We start from the raw sequence: 13,818 nt of genomic DNA, 5'->3' as shown, positions 1-13,818 counted from the left end.
CCATTATAGTCACCAAAATATCTTTATACTAGAATCTCCCTTTGTAATGCACGCGCGCACATATAAAATCCAAAAAAATTAAATTAAAAAATTAAATTCAATGCCAAAATATAATTATTTTGGAAAAAACGCGTACTAACATTAAATTTTTTTTTTATCGGCTTTAATCTGTCTGGTACTGTGAGTAAGAAAAATTGAAAGTGAAGAAATGATGAGAAAAATATTTAGAATAGAAAACTAGACACTTATTTTAAAGGTTTTGACCTAAGGTTGAGCCGAACGAGCCAAAAATCACCAAACGGGCCCATGTTGAGCCCAAAGCCCAAGCCCACACTCATAAAACCCCTCCCACTTACCAATTTCAGCATATTTCACTTAGAAAGTGAGAGAGCAATGTTGACGGAGAAGAGAGAAAAGAGAAGAAGAAGACCCTAGCTCTATACAACTTCAATCCACCATTACTTTTTCTCTGGAGCTCCGATTGACGAGTCGTTTGCGGCCACACGAAGCTTATCTCCTCCTCTTCAATTCTATCTAATTAGTTTGATGATTAACTCGAAATCCTACCTCTAATTTCTTATTCAAAGCTGAATTCATGTTTTGAGCTTCAGTATTGAGGATTTTTTGTGATTTTGATGTTATAGGAGTTCTCTAACTTGTGTTCTTGGTGGTTTCTATCATTAAATCAGTAGGTAAAGGTAAGGATCCATTTTTCCCTCTTGGTTCATCAATTTATATGAACTCTAGTTTTGATATTGTGCCAATTTGTATGATATGGTGTTAGATTGAGTAATTAGAAGTTTGATTTGGTGGATTTGTGGAATTTGGGCTTGGACATTGGTGTGAATAATTTTGAGGCTTGGAAGTTAGAAGGAAAAACTTGAAATTTGCGACATTAAGGTATGGGTTTAAGTTTTGGATAAATACCATATAATGGGACATAAAATCCTAGCCTAGTGGACATAGGATTATTGTTGAATTGTTGTGGTTGATTGTGTGGTTCAGTAAAAATTGTGATATATGTTAGTCGATGATTGAGTATTGATGAGATAAAGTGTGAATTTGCAAAATGAGTATGATTTTAATTAAGTTTGAATGAAAATGTGATTGGATAAATGAAGAATCCCCTATGTAGTAAGTTGAGGTATGTAGTGTGAAATGTTGTATAAGATTGAGTATGTATGTTGTAGTTTTGATTGGAAAATTGGATATATATGAGTAATGTATGTTGTTGTTGATTAATGTATTAAACAAGCTAGAATTGAGTTAATTTAGGCTTGGAAGGTTGAGGATTGATAAATGAGTATTTGGAATGTGTAGGAATGGTTTAGGATTGAATGGAATTGAGAATTGTTAAAATTGAAGGATTATGTAAATTTGGTAAAAATACATTTTTAGCCAACTTTGACGGGTCATAACTTGGCACTCGGAGTTCGGATTGATAAGATGTATACTCGTTCTTCAACATGGTGAATAGGATGATCAGTGACAATCAGCTCTGTTCATCATACTAGGACCGCATGCCTGACAACTACCCGTGTCTACTTGGGTTCGTGTGAATACGTGACTGAAAAGCGCAAACTGCCAGCTTGATTATACATCTCTCAGACGGCTAATCCACGACTTCGATGGAGACTTCTCAAGACACCAGTTCAGCCAATTTTTGGAGATATTAGGGTCTCTGTGGTAGAGACTAGAACCCAATGAAGCAGCATTCTCTGATCCAGAAGATTCGACTTTGTTTGTGGTGTTTTGAGTAGGATCGCCAAGAGAATGAACTGCTAGAGCTTTACCCTCCGTCAGATTGGATGACCACGGCTAATGGCGTTTGATCTAAGGCAAAGGAGATTGATGACCACGGCCAATGGCATTGATCACATACAGCCTGCCATAAAAGAAATCACTCACAAGCAAAGAAGACAGTAATGCCAGATTTAATTCAGAAAGACAAAGCAACTCCAATCCTTAACCATATTCCCATTACTGATTGCCCTTGTCTCAATCCAACAACTTCTGATTTCGCCTGACTAAGACCTGCAAGATAACCATAGCTTGCTTCAAGCCGTAATTCTCGTGGGATCGACTCTGACTCGCTCAAGTATTACTTGGACGACCCAGTGCACTTGCTGGTACAGTTGTACGGAGTGTGGGGATTCGTGCACCAGGGCCCAAAAATCCTCTAGGATAGGAGGATTGAATTCCATCCTGTAGACATTGAACATAATGGTAAGGCAATACACCTCGTGGACATAGGTTGTCCAACTCAGACGAGAGTGTGCATAGCAAACCATGGCATGACGACATGGATAATGAAGTGGCTGGAAGTACCCGCAATCATGTCTGATCCCTAAGTGACACTCTATAAGAGCCAAGTGAAAAATTACCAGTCTCTGCCATGTTAAAGTTAGAATTATCCCAATCATACAAGGTTACCGTCAAACACTTTGATACCTTCATGTTAGCCTCTATTGCCTTCATCATAGCCTGACTAAACTGTTGTCCTGTCCCTAACTCTTCCTCAGCCTCTCTTCCCTTGCGATCAAAGAGTTTGACCAACCTCCCATAAATGGACTTTACTGAGGAACAAATTGGAATATTTCTTATATTTTTTAGTACGGAGCTAACACACTCGGAGATATTAGTTGTCATTTGACGGAATCTACGACCCTGGTCCCGATGCTGAGTCCACTTCTCATATTCTATCCTATTAGCCCATTTATACATTGTTAGGTTTTCACTTCAGAGAATGTCAACCTAGTAGTCAAACTCAACCTCAATCTTGCAATAAGCGGCACTCACTAGAAACTTCCTTATATCCTTGCCCTTGAGAAAGCAAAATTTGCTGCAATGTGTCGGACACAAAATGCACGATAAGCACTAGGCGGAATCCATCCACCATCAAAAGCCTCCAAGCAATCTTGATTTTGTTATGGCTATCTGATATCACTAGATACCCGGCTGAGTAGTGACATGCTGACAAAGGTGACATAGGAAAAATGACCATGACGTCATAATTTCACCCTCTGCAAGTACGGAATCAATGGGAATGATATTAAAATTACTAATACGTGCTTCAAATATTTAAGATCTGAAGAGTTCAAGTATTATTTAGAAGATATTAGTTTACATTTTTATAATATTTTAATTTAATTTGATGTATTTTGATTTTGTTTATTTAATTACTAGATTGGGTCTAATGTTTATAGGCTTAAGATTTTTTATATTTTAACCTAATAAGAGGTTATAAATAACTCATAAACTAGGGTAGTCGTAGTATAAAATGATTTAGAGGTTTAAAAACTCTTTTTTTTGGTTTCGTGATGAAACCCTAATGTGGACAATTGAGGTTAAGGAGTCCCTCTCTTGTTGCATCAGGGAATTGAGTAAAAGGTTGAGGAGTCCCTTCGATTCAATTCCCAAACTATGGCAATGACAAGTTAGGTTGAGGAGTCCTTTTCTTGTTGCGTCAAGAAATTGGGTAAAGAGTAGAGTGATTCTCTTTGTACTCAATTTCAAAATATCCTTTTTGTTTCTATTTCAATTTTAATGTATTTTTTTTATTCAGTTTTAATCCTTATCTTCTTGTTTATCTTTTATTTCTTTATCATTTGGTATCAGAGCTCAGGTATTAGATTAATTCTTATTAATCTATATTTGTTCTTCTTTTACCATAAAAAAGAGTCCAATGTATGTCGCATCTTTTTTTAAGTTCTTATGTTCTTATTTTTTGTTTGTGTTTTATTATTGTTTTGTCATCATTGTTGATTTTATTATTTAAAAAAATAAAAAAAGCATACAGTGCAAAAAAAGGGAAAAAAAGAAATATATACAAAAAAAAAAAGAAATTATCTTCCTTGTAATTATTGTGCTTTTCATATACTATTTTTCCACCTACAAGATTCGAGGACGAATCTTTTTTGAAGAGGAGGAGAATGATACGTGCTTCAAATGTTTGAGATATGAAGAGTTCAAGTATTATTTAGAAGATATTAGTTTATATTTTTATAATATTTTAATTTAATTTGATGTATTTTGATTTTGTTTATATAATTACTAGATTGGGCCTTATGTTTATGCGCTTAGAGTTTTTTATATTTTAACCTAATAAGAGGTTATTGATGAGCGGATATTTTATACGCTTTTTGGCATCATTTTCATATAGTTTTTAGTATGTTTTGTTTAGTTTTTATTTAGTTTTTAGAGGTTTTAGTGTTAAATTTATATTTTTGGACTCTACTTTGAGTTTGTGTATTTTTGTGCAATTTCAGGTAAATTCTGGCTGAAATTGAGGAGCTGGAGTAAAAGTCTTATTCAGAGACAGAGAAAGCACTGCAGATGTTGTTCGGATCTGACCTCCTTGCCCTCGGAAGATTTTTTCTGGAGTTACAGAAATCCAAATGGAGCGTTCTTAATGGCTATGGAAAGCTGACTTCCAGAGCTTTCCAGAAATATATAATAGTCCATACTTTGCTATAGATTAAAAGGCCTAAAACTGGCGTCCAACGCCAGCCTCCTGCCTCCTTCCAGGCGTCCAGCGGCCAAAGGGCAGAGACTAGCGTCCAAACGCCTAGAGAGGACCCCCTAGCCAGCGTTCAATGCCTTAGAGGTCCCCTAGCACGTGGATCTCATCAAAACTCAGCCCAAACACTTACCAAGTGGGCCCCAGAAGTGGATTTTAGCACTAAATATACTGTTTTACCCTTACTAGTCATCTGTTTAGTATTTAAGAGTTATTTTACATTCTCCCAAAGGGAGGACACACATTATTTTTGTTTATCATTGTATTTCCTTTCATTATGAGTTTCTAAACCTCCTAGGTTGAGGGAAGGAGCCCTGTGGAGTCCTATGAATTAATAAAAGTATTACTATTTCTCTTCGATCCGTATTTGATCTAATTCTAAGATGTATACTTGTTCTTCAACATGGTGAATAGGATGACCAATGACAATCAGCTCTGTTCATCATATTAGGACCGCGCGCCTGACAACCACAGGTGTCTACTTGGGTTCGTGTGAATACGTGACTGGAAAGCGCGAACCACCAGCTTGATTATACATCTCTTAGACGACTAATTCATGACTTCATTGGGGACTTCTCGAGACACTAGTTTAACCGATTTCTGGGGAGATTAGGGTCTCTGTGGTAGAAGCTAGAACCCAAAGAAGCAGCATTCTCTGATCCCGAAGATTTGACCTTGTCTGTGGCATTTTGAGTAGGATCGCCAAGAGAATGAACTGCTAGATCTTCACCCTCCGTCAGATTGGATGACCACGACCAATGGCATTTGATCTGAAGCAGAGGAGATTAATGACCACGGGCAATGGCGTTGATCACATACAGCCTGCCATAGAAGAAGGCATTCACAGGCAAAGAGACAGTACTACCAGAGTTAATTTAGAAAGATAAAGCAACTACAATGCTTAACCATATACCTATTACTGATTGCCCTTGTCTCAATCTAACAACCTTCTGATTCGCCGGACTAAGACCTGCAAGATAACCATAGCTTGCTTCAAACCACAATACTTGTGGGATCGACCCTGACTCGCTCAAGTATTACTTGGACGACCCAGTGCACTTGCTGGTACAGTTGTACAGAGTTTGGGAATTCGTGCACCAGTTATAAATACCTCATAAACTAGGATAGTCATAGTATAGAATAATTTAGAAGTTTAAAAACTCTTTTTTTGGTTTCGTGATGAAAGCATGATGTGGAAAATTGAGGTTGAGGAGTCCCTCTCTTGTTGCATCAAGGAATTGAGTAGAAGGTTGAGGAGTCCCTTCGATTCAATTCCCAAACTATGGTGTTTACAGGTTAGGTTGAGGAGTCCTTTTCTTGTTGCGTCAAGAAATTGGGTAGAGAGTAGAGTGATTCTCTTTGTAATCAATTTCAATCTATCCTTTTTGTTTCTATTTCAATTTTGATGTATTTTTTAATTCAGTTTGAATCCTTATCTTCTTGTTTGTCTTTTATTTCTTAATCATTTAGTATTAGAGCTCAAGTATTAGATTAATTCTTATTAATCTATATTTGTTCTTTTATCATAAAAGAAGAGTCCAGTGTCTGTCGCGTCTTTCTTTAAGTTCTTGTGTTCTTATTTTCCGTTTGTGTTTCATTATTGTTTTGTCATCATTATTGATTTTACTATTTAAAAAATATAAAAAAAACATACAGTGCGAAAAAAAGGAGAAAAAAAAAGAAATATATAAAAAAAGAAAAAAATTATCTTCCTTATAATTATTGTGCTTTTCATATTCTATTTTTCTACCTACAAGATTCGAGGACGAATCTTTTTTGAAGAGGAGGAGAATGATACGTGATTCAAATGTTCGAGATATGAAGAGTTCAAGTATTATTTAGAAGATATTAGTTTACATTTTTATAATATTTTAATTTAATTTGATGTATTTTTATTTTGTTTATTTAATTACTAGATTGGGCCTTATGTTTATGGACTTAGAGTGTTTTATATTTTAACCTAATAAGAGGTTATAAATACCTCATAAACTAGGATAGTCGTAGTATAGAATGATTTAGAGGTTTAAAAACTCTTTTTTTGGTTTCGTGATGAAACCTTGATGTGGACAATTGAGGTTGAGGACTCCCTCTCTTGTTGTATCGGAGAATTGAGTAGAAGGTTGAGGAGTCCTTTCGATTCAATTCCCAAACTATGGCGTTGACAAGTTAGATTGAGGAGTCTTTTTTCTTGTTGCCTCAAGAAAATGGGTAGAGAGTAGAGTGATTCTCTTTGTACTCAATTTCAATCTATCCTTTTTATTTCTTTTTCAATTTTAATGTATTTTTTTATTCAGTTTGAATTCTTATCTTCTTGTTTGTCTTTTTGGGTCCTATTGATACTGACCAGTGGCTTACAATGCCTAAGGGCCTCGGATTCTTAGTGGGAATGTCTAAAAAAGTCATTGAAAATAAGCTGATGACTCGACAACCTAGCCTCCAACCCGCACATGACTCGTCTTCAGTACTGCAATACTACCTAGCATGGTTGTCAATGCACCTATTGCCCATCTTGATAACTCACTGTATGACTCTTTTCAATTTCTATAAATCTGACTCTAGCACACTATACTCAACCCCATAATGGATGCTATAAGTCTTCACACTTAGGATGACATTGTCTTTACTCTGAAATTATTGACCAACATGAAACTCAGCTGAAGCTATTGTATCCTGTGCATATCTACCCCCAAATATAGATTCTACATCTGATATGCCATAGCCTCTAGATTTAAAGTCAAAAAGTATGGGGGATATTGCTGAGTTTCCGAACTAGATGCCCCACCCCAACTAACTGGACTACTCCTTCCTAGGTTGTCATCCCGCTATACACACTACAAAAAAATCTGGTAAAAATGGCGGTTTTTTTTTTGGTAATTACGGCGGTTTGAACCGCCATTATTACCAAGAATGGCGGTTTTGTAAAGCGACGTAATTCTGGGCGCCATTCTGGTTATTACGGCGGTTTTCTGAAAACCGCCACAATTCCCTAGGATAAAACAACGGTTTTTGAATAGGTTAAAATGGCGGTTAAAACCGCCGTTATTTTCTGGGTTAAAATGGCGGTTTTTGGATAGGTTAAAACGGTAGTTTGAACCGCCATTATTACCCTGACAGAGTGGCGTTTTGGTTAGTTAAAATGGCAGTTTTTGGATAGGTTAAAACGGCAGTTTAAACCGCCGTTATTACCCTGACAGAGTGGCATTTTGGTTGGTTAAAATGGCGGTTTTTGAATAGGTTAAAACGGCAGTTTAAACCGCCATTATTACCCTGACAGAGTAGTATTTTGGTTGGTTAAAACGGCGTTTTTGAACTGCCATTTTTACCCTGACAAAGTGACTTTTGGTTAGTTAAAATGGCATTTTTGAAATACCGTTTTTACCCTGACAGTGCCATTTTTATTAGTTAAAATGACATTTCATGTTGTTTAAAATGACAGTTACAAACTGCCCTTTTTACTGGATAAAAATGACATTTTTTATCGTTTAAAAGGATAATTTTTACCGTGTTAAACAAATAATTTTTGTTTAAAATTTCACAATAACAAGAAATCATAACTCATCAACAAAATATTACATCTCATAAATAAAATATTAAACATAATATATAATTTTTTAGTATTGGAAATAAAAAATAATAATTCCTATACAAATAAAGTATTGAAAGTCTTAGTATGTAACTCTTAATACATCAAGTCTCTATCATAAAAAAAAATCACACTGCTCTATTATTCGCTTCAAAAGATCTACTTTCTAACTCTTTTGACGATGGAATCTCACTCTCTTGATCCAATTCCTACAACAAAAATATAATTTGAAAACAAAATAAAAAAGAATAAATAAATAAACCATTAACTTGGAGAGCACAAAATAAATTTAAACAAAAAATGAGAATTAAGAACAACCAAACAGTAATCTTGTTTATATATCCATGTATATAACATAGTGTCCTAAATGAGCATTAAAATGGTTTTCTCTATAAGACTCAATGCTTCCACTGATCAAAGAAAATGGCCAATTCTACAAGGTTAGACAACAACTGTGCAGTATTTATTATCTAAACACACATTTGCTAAGCAAATCAATGAACTATAAGCGGTTGTATATGAGAATGCTAATGAAATAGCTTATATAAGTTAGTAAATGTATTTTGCAAAATATAACATGCTAAAGCATTAGTTTTACTGTGTACCATTAGTATCGATAGCAGCGAAAATGTAGAAAACAAGAAATTAAACAGAATTTACTGTAAAAGAGGATGAAAGGGTTTTACCTTTAACCAACTCTTGTGTCTTCTCAATGTTCCTCCATCCAAGAGAGCCATGACGGTACACGACTTCTGCTCCCCCTCGACTCCAGTTGGCTTTGCTGCCAACATCCTTGCAACTTTGGTGACCTTGCCAGAACCTGTCTAGATAATTATAAGTAAAATAAGGTTACAGATCCACATTAGTATTACTTCTTTAACATTGAATGTTAGGCTAACACACGGAAAGATAAGTAAACAAGGAAAAATGTTTAGCCATATGAGAATCAATCAAAAAGTTTTCTAACACGTTGAAACTAAACCAAGGAAAAAGGAGAGAAAAGTTTGCTATCAATAAGCATACAAATTGAAAAGAGCAGAATAACCTAATCTGAGCATGAAGTATACAGTCACGGCCGGAGAAAAGATGAGGCAAAGCCTCCCTCTGAACATCTGTACGCATCACATATCCAATCTCTTCCATCCTGAAACAGCAACAACAATGACTGAGTATGATTAAGCAGAGCATAAGAAAGAAGAAACTTGAAATTACCTTTGCAAAATATGGGTGGGGACATGAGGCTGGCATATATCTCGCAAAGTGGGAGAATGGTTAATAAGTGGTGGTTGTGGAAGAATGCAAAAAGTGGAGGCACAAAATTTTCTGGCATATGCTTCAGAGCAAAAAGTGGAGGCACAATAAGCATAATGTCCTCATGATCCACATCTATAAGACCACCCTCACCTATGACAGAACAGAAACACACACTAATAACTTGGTAAAAGCCATCAAAACACCAGGTTTAAATAACAGAATATTGAAACTAAGATATTCACCAAAGTGTGGTTCCTCAAGTTCTGACTAATTTCTCTTTTTCCTCTGAGCAACTTCCGCAGGAATAGGAACAACATATTGGTAGTCAAACATTCCTGTGTAATATTGAAATAGGAAACAAAAGCAACTAGTTAACTTGCTTCTGAGGTTCTATAAAGCTAATTAATATACATGGTGGCCACATGAAATCACCAAAATCAAGCCCATCTAAAAACTTCTAACCATTAAAATGATAAGCCTCAGAAACATGAGCAACAACATCAACACAAAGGTTTGCTTCTTTATCTGCAGATATACATTCCTCGACTTTATCATCTTCGGTTAATCCCTCACTTTCTGGTTGATCAGCTTGCCTCTCATTTTCCGTTATATTTCCAGGCACACTTCCATCAGCTTGCCTCTCAAAAACATGAGTTATATGGCTCACCTAATCACTTCTAGCAATTTGCTTTGTAGCATGCATTACCTTCTCCAAAAGATAAGCTATCCTGTTGCTGTAAAAATTCAGAATATTCTTCTAAGACCCTATTCTCCGGATAGATTCAAGAAAACCAAAAAAGAAACTACAAAAAAGAAAGCCAAAAAAGAAACTACAAAGCCAAAAAAAACTACAAATTACAGTTCATATATAGCATCCAGAATGAGATAAACAAACATGGTAGTTGGTCACGCATTAGATCAGTTCTTAAGTCCTTCCATTGAGACTGAAAAATCAATTATTTCTCAGATCATGGAAATAGAGATGGTTGGAAGTGAGTGTGACGGAAAAAGGTATTAGAGGATTAATAAATAAAATAGTATTCTAAGAAAGGATATTTAGATTTTATGGAGATAATGATAACTAGTGAGTAACAAAGGAAAATTAGAGTACAACTAAAATTTTCAAACATAAGTATCAAAGATCTAAAAACATAAGCCCCTAAAGTCACTAAAAGCAGTGAGACAGATAATATTATAACAACAGAAGTTAGCTTTGTTATTAAAGCAATTTAGGACCATTATCTAAGTTTATCAGAAAAATTGTATCTAATTATATAAGGTAGGTTTGGCAAGACTAAAGAAAGAAATAACTTGCCACCACCAATTTCACCCTCAAAAGTGAAAAGCTTTTCATACATTACTGTCCAAAAAGAGAGAGACAATTAGCTAATATAAAAATATATTAAAAAGAATTACACTTTTCTTTAAGACATAAAAGTCAAGTTCGATTATAATAACTAAATAGATCTCAATGCATTACCAGAAAGCACAGGCTGAGCCTTTGCAATGGCATCCGGTCTTCCTGATGATGCAATCTATAGTTCGCGCATCAACAATTAATGTAAGGTATATTGGCTAATCATAAGCAGGAAGGTTATGCATTTTAAAACTCAGCACAAAATCATAACTACAATCATAATAAGAACAATAACTTACAGTGACTTTTTCATTTAAAGCATCAGACCTCCCAAGAGAGACATATGCATCAAGAATGTAATTTATCTCATGAATTTCTACAAGATAAATAGTTTATGACTTGTAACAATACATCACTAAATGCAATAGAAACATCACGTATGTGAAAAAGAAATTGAAATCACAATATCCTCAAATGACTGACTATCAGTCTATCATGAGTCATGAGAAATGAAAATATTTACAGTGGTCAAAGGGTTAATTGATCAACTCTAATTCTAAAAGTATGAGAATGTGATGAGTTGTTAGGAACCCCTGAAGAATTAGCCCATCATATAGAGCCAAATTATCAGAGGCAGCAGTTACCTGCCAGTTGCTTCTCCAACTTTAATAACCCCTTTGATCTGAAATCCAGATAAGCAATTGACACAACAGGTAATTATAATTATAATCATCAAATTAGCTCAATTAAATTTCACTAACTTTATAATTGAATCTGTCTTTTCTTTTGGCTTTCTCATTTAAGAGTGCTTCCACATCCTCTCTTGTGAACTCTATTATGCCATAGTCTGATCCAGCATTGCTTGGTGGAGCACTACCAACAGTAAGATCATGGCCACCACCAACACCATTCACAAGTGAAGAAACTTGCCTTGATCTTCCATTAATGGGAGTCCCACCATTGTTTCACCTCCAACTTGTTCTTACTCTTTGTCTATTAGCGTCTCATCAACCTCAAAGTTCTGAAAAAATCCTCAACCAACACAAAAAAGAAGATCGTGCATTTTCTCAAACATGAAGACTACACTGAAAGAAAGAAAAGAATGAGAGAAGGAACAAAAGAAGACAGAAACAACTTATTGTCAGCAACTTATTTGTTGGAAGAAAAGATTACACTGTCAGCAACTGCTTCCCATACATATTGCTTATCGGATCAATGATAGAAACAACAATCTAATTGCCATTCACATGCATATGAAACCCATTAAAAATCAGAAAAACAACAAATCAAGAGCATGCAACTAAGAAGTCACACACGCTACCTTCCCGAAACAAGAAAAGCAGAGTAGAATTTAACATCAAATTAACCAATCAAACCATTATCTACTGCCAAATCAGAACAAGAAACAGCTAAAGAATAAGAATCATTGCAAGCAAAATAAAGAGAACAGTAAGCAACCTATTTTGACTACTATGCTGAGATTTAAACCAATTTAATTAAATTTTTTCATCCAATCTAAGGCAAGCCTAAGACAATAGATCAGAATGAAATATTTTCAAGAGAACAAAGGAAAAAAGGAAGAAGAACCTACCTCACAAGTCTGCCGCCGGAGGAGAAACTCGCCGCACGGTAGCTCGATGGACGAGATTGCCGCATAGGAAAACGTCGGAGGAGGAAATTGACGTTGGAGGAGACGTCGCCGGAGACGTCACAAGAGGAGACCGTTACTGAAGAAGACGTTGCCGGAGGAGACGTCACAAGAGGAGACCATCGTCGGAGGAGATGTCGCAGGAGGAGACGTCACTTGAGGAGACTGTTGCTGGAGGAGAAGTCGTGTGAGGAGACTCTCGTGTGAGGAGACGACGCCGGAGGAGATCATCGTCGGAGAGGATCGTCGCCGGAGGAGATTGTGAACAGAGGAGATCGCGAGTGGCAAAGATTCAACCGTTCTCTCACAGTAGCCATCGAACGGGAAATGAAGGCTAAGTTAGGGTTGGGGTTTTTTATACAATGTGGTAATGGCGTTTTAAAACCGCCTGAATCCACAAAAGCCACCATCACCTGTAAGTTAATTATGGCACCACAAAAAATTCCATAATATTTGAATATTACGGCGGTTTTTTAGAACCGCCGTAATATTATTGCCATTTTATGTCCTTTTTTTGTAGTGACATCCTCCAAGGAATTGGATTTTCCACCCTCCCCTGAAATCGGGATCATAATAGGAGTCTTTATCATTGCAATTGTAAGCTCACCAAAAGATGGATTATCACCAATTTCTTCATTATTAACGTAATTTAGATCAACTGCAAAAGATAGAGATGCCACTGATGCGTGAGCATCTTTCCTATCTTTTCCTAGTGAATTTGCATCTAATTTGTTGAGTTTAATAAAGAATTAATTATCTTTTAGCCAATATGGATGCTACTTTGAGTCTTTTACAATTTTGTTTATTTTAGGTAGCATTCGGCGAAATTCGATAGAGTTTCTGCAGCACAAGAATCAAAGGAGATGGTAGCGAGGAGCGACGCGTACGCGTGTTTTAGAGCTTTCCATGGCGACGCGTGCGCGTGACTGACGCGTACGCGTGATTTGAAGATTTGTACGGCGACGCGTGCGCGTACCTGACGCATCCGCGTGACTCGCAGAAAAGACCATTGACTCGTACGCATGACTGACGCGTACGCGTGACATGTGCCACGTGCAGAAAACGCAGAAAAATGCTGGGGCTAATTTCTGGTCTGTTTTGACCTAGTTTTCAGCCCAGAAAACACAGATTAGAAATTGCAGAATGGACAAAACGAGTGGTCCCCACCCATCAACTGAAGACTTGTTAATTAATTCTAATTTAAATTAAAATATTGTTTTTTTTTAGTTTTAGATAGATTTTAAATTTATTAGGAGTAGATATAAAAGGGGATGGGAATTAGTTAACTTTTCATTCCATCTCAACACAACATTTAAGAATTGTTTTCGCTCTTTATCTTATGAATTTGGGTGGAACGGAAGTATGACCCTCTTTCTATTTAAGTTCTTGTAAAACTTGGAAAAGCTCTTTGCTTGAACAATATCTTGAAAACATATTCTCCTAAATTTTAATTATCT

At 36.0% G+C, this 13,818-nt stretch overlaps 2 long non-coding RNA genes across 2 annotated transcripts; both read right to left on the bottom strand.

The window, feature by feature from the left end:
• On the bottom strand, positions 252–8,460 carry LOC110272229. Its single transcript, XR_002363279.1, has 3 exons — positions 8,197–8,460; positions 5,335–5,341; positions 252–264 (listed from the first exon to the last, which is right to left on the bottom strand). It is a non-coding gene; the product is annotated as an uncharacterized LOC110272229 (long non-coding RNA).
• On the bottom strand, positions 9,126–9,644 carry LOC110272228. Its single transcript, XR_002363278.1, has 3 exons — positions 9,625–9,644; positions 9,315–9,506; positions 9,126–9,246 (listed from the first exon to the last, which is right to left on the bottom strand). It is a non-coding gene; the product is annotated as an uncharacterized LOC110272228 (long non-coding RNA).

Source organism: Arachis ipaensis, chromosome B05, assembly GCF_000816755.2.
Source record: "Arachis ipaensis cultivar K30076 chromosome B05, Araip1.1, whole genome shotgun sequence".
Classification (NCBI taxonomy): Eukaryota; Viridiplantae; Streptophyta; class Magnoliopsida; order Fabales; family Fabaceae; genus Arachis; species Arachis ipaensis.
Note: the sequence above shows the minus strand (reverse complement) of the source record. Positions and strands in the feature narration are given on the sequence as shown.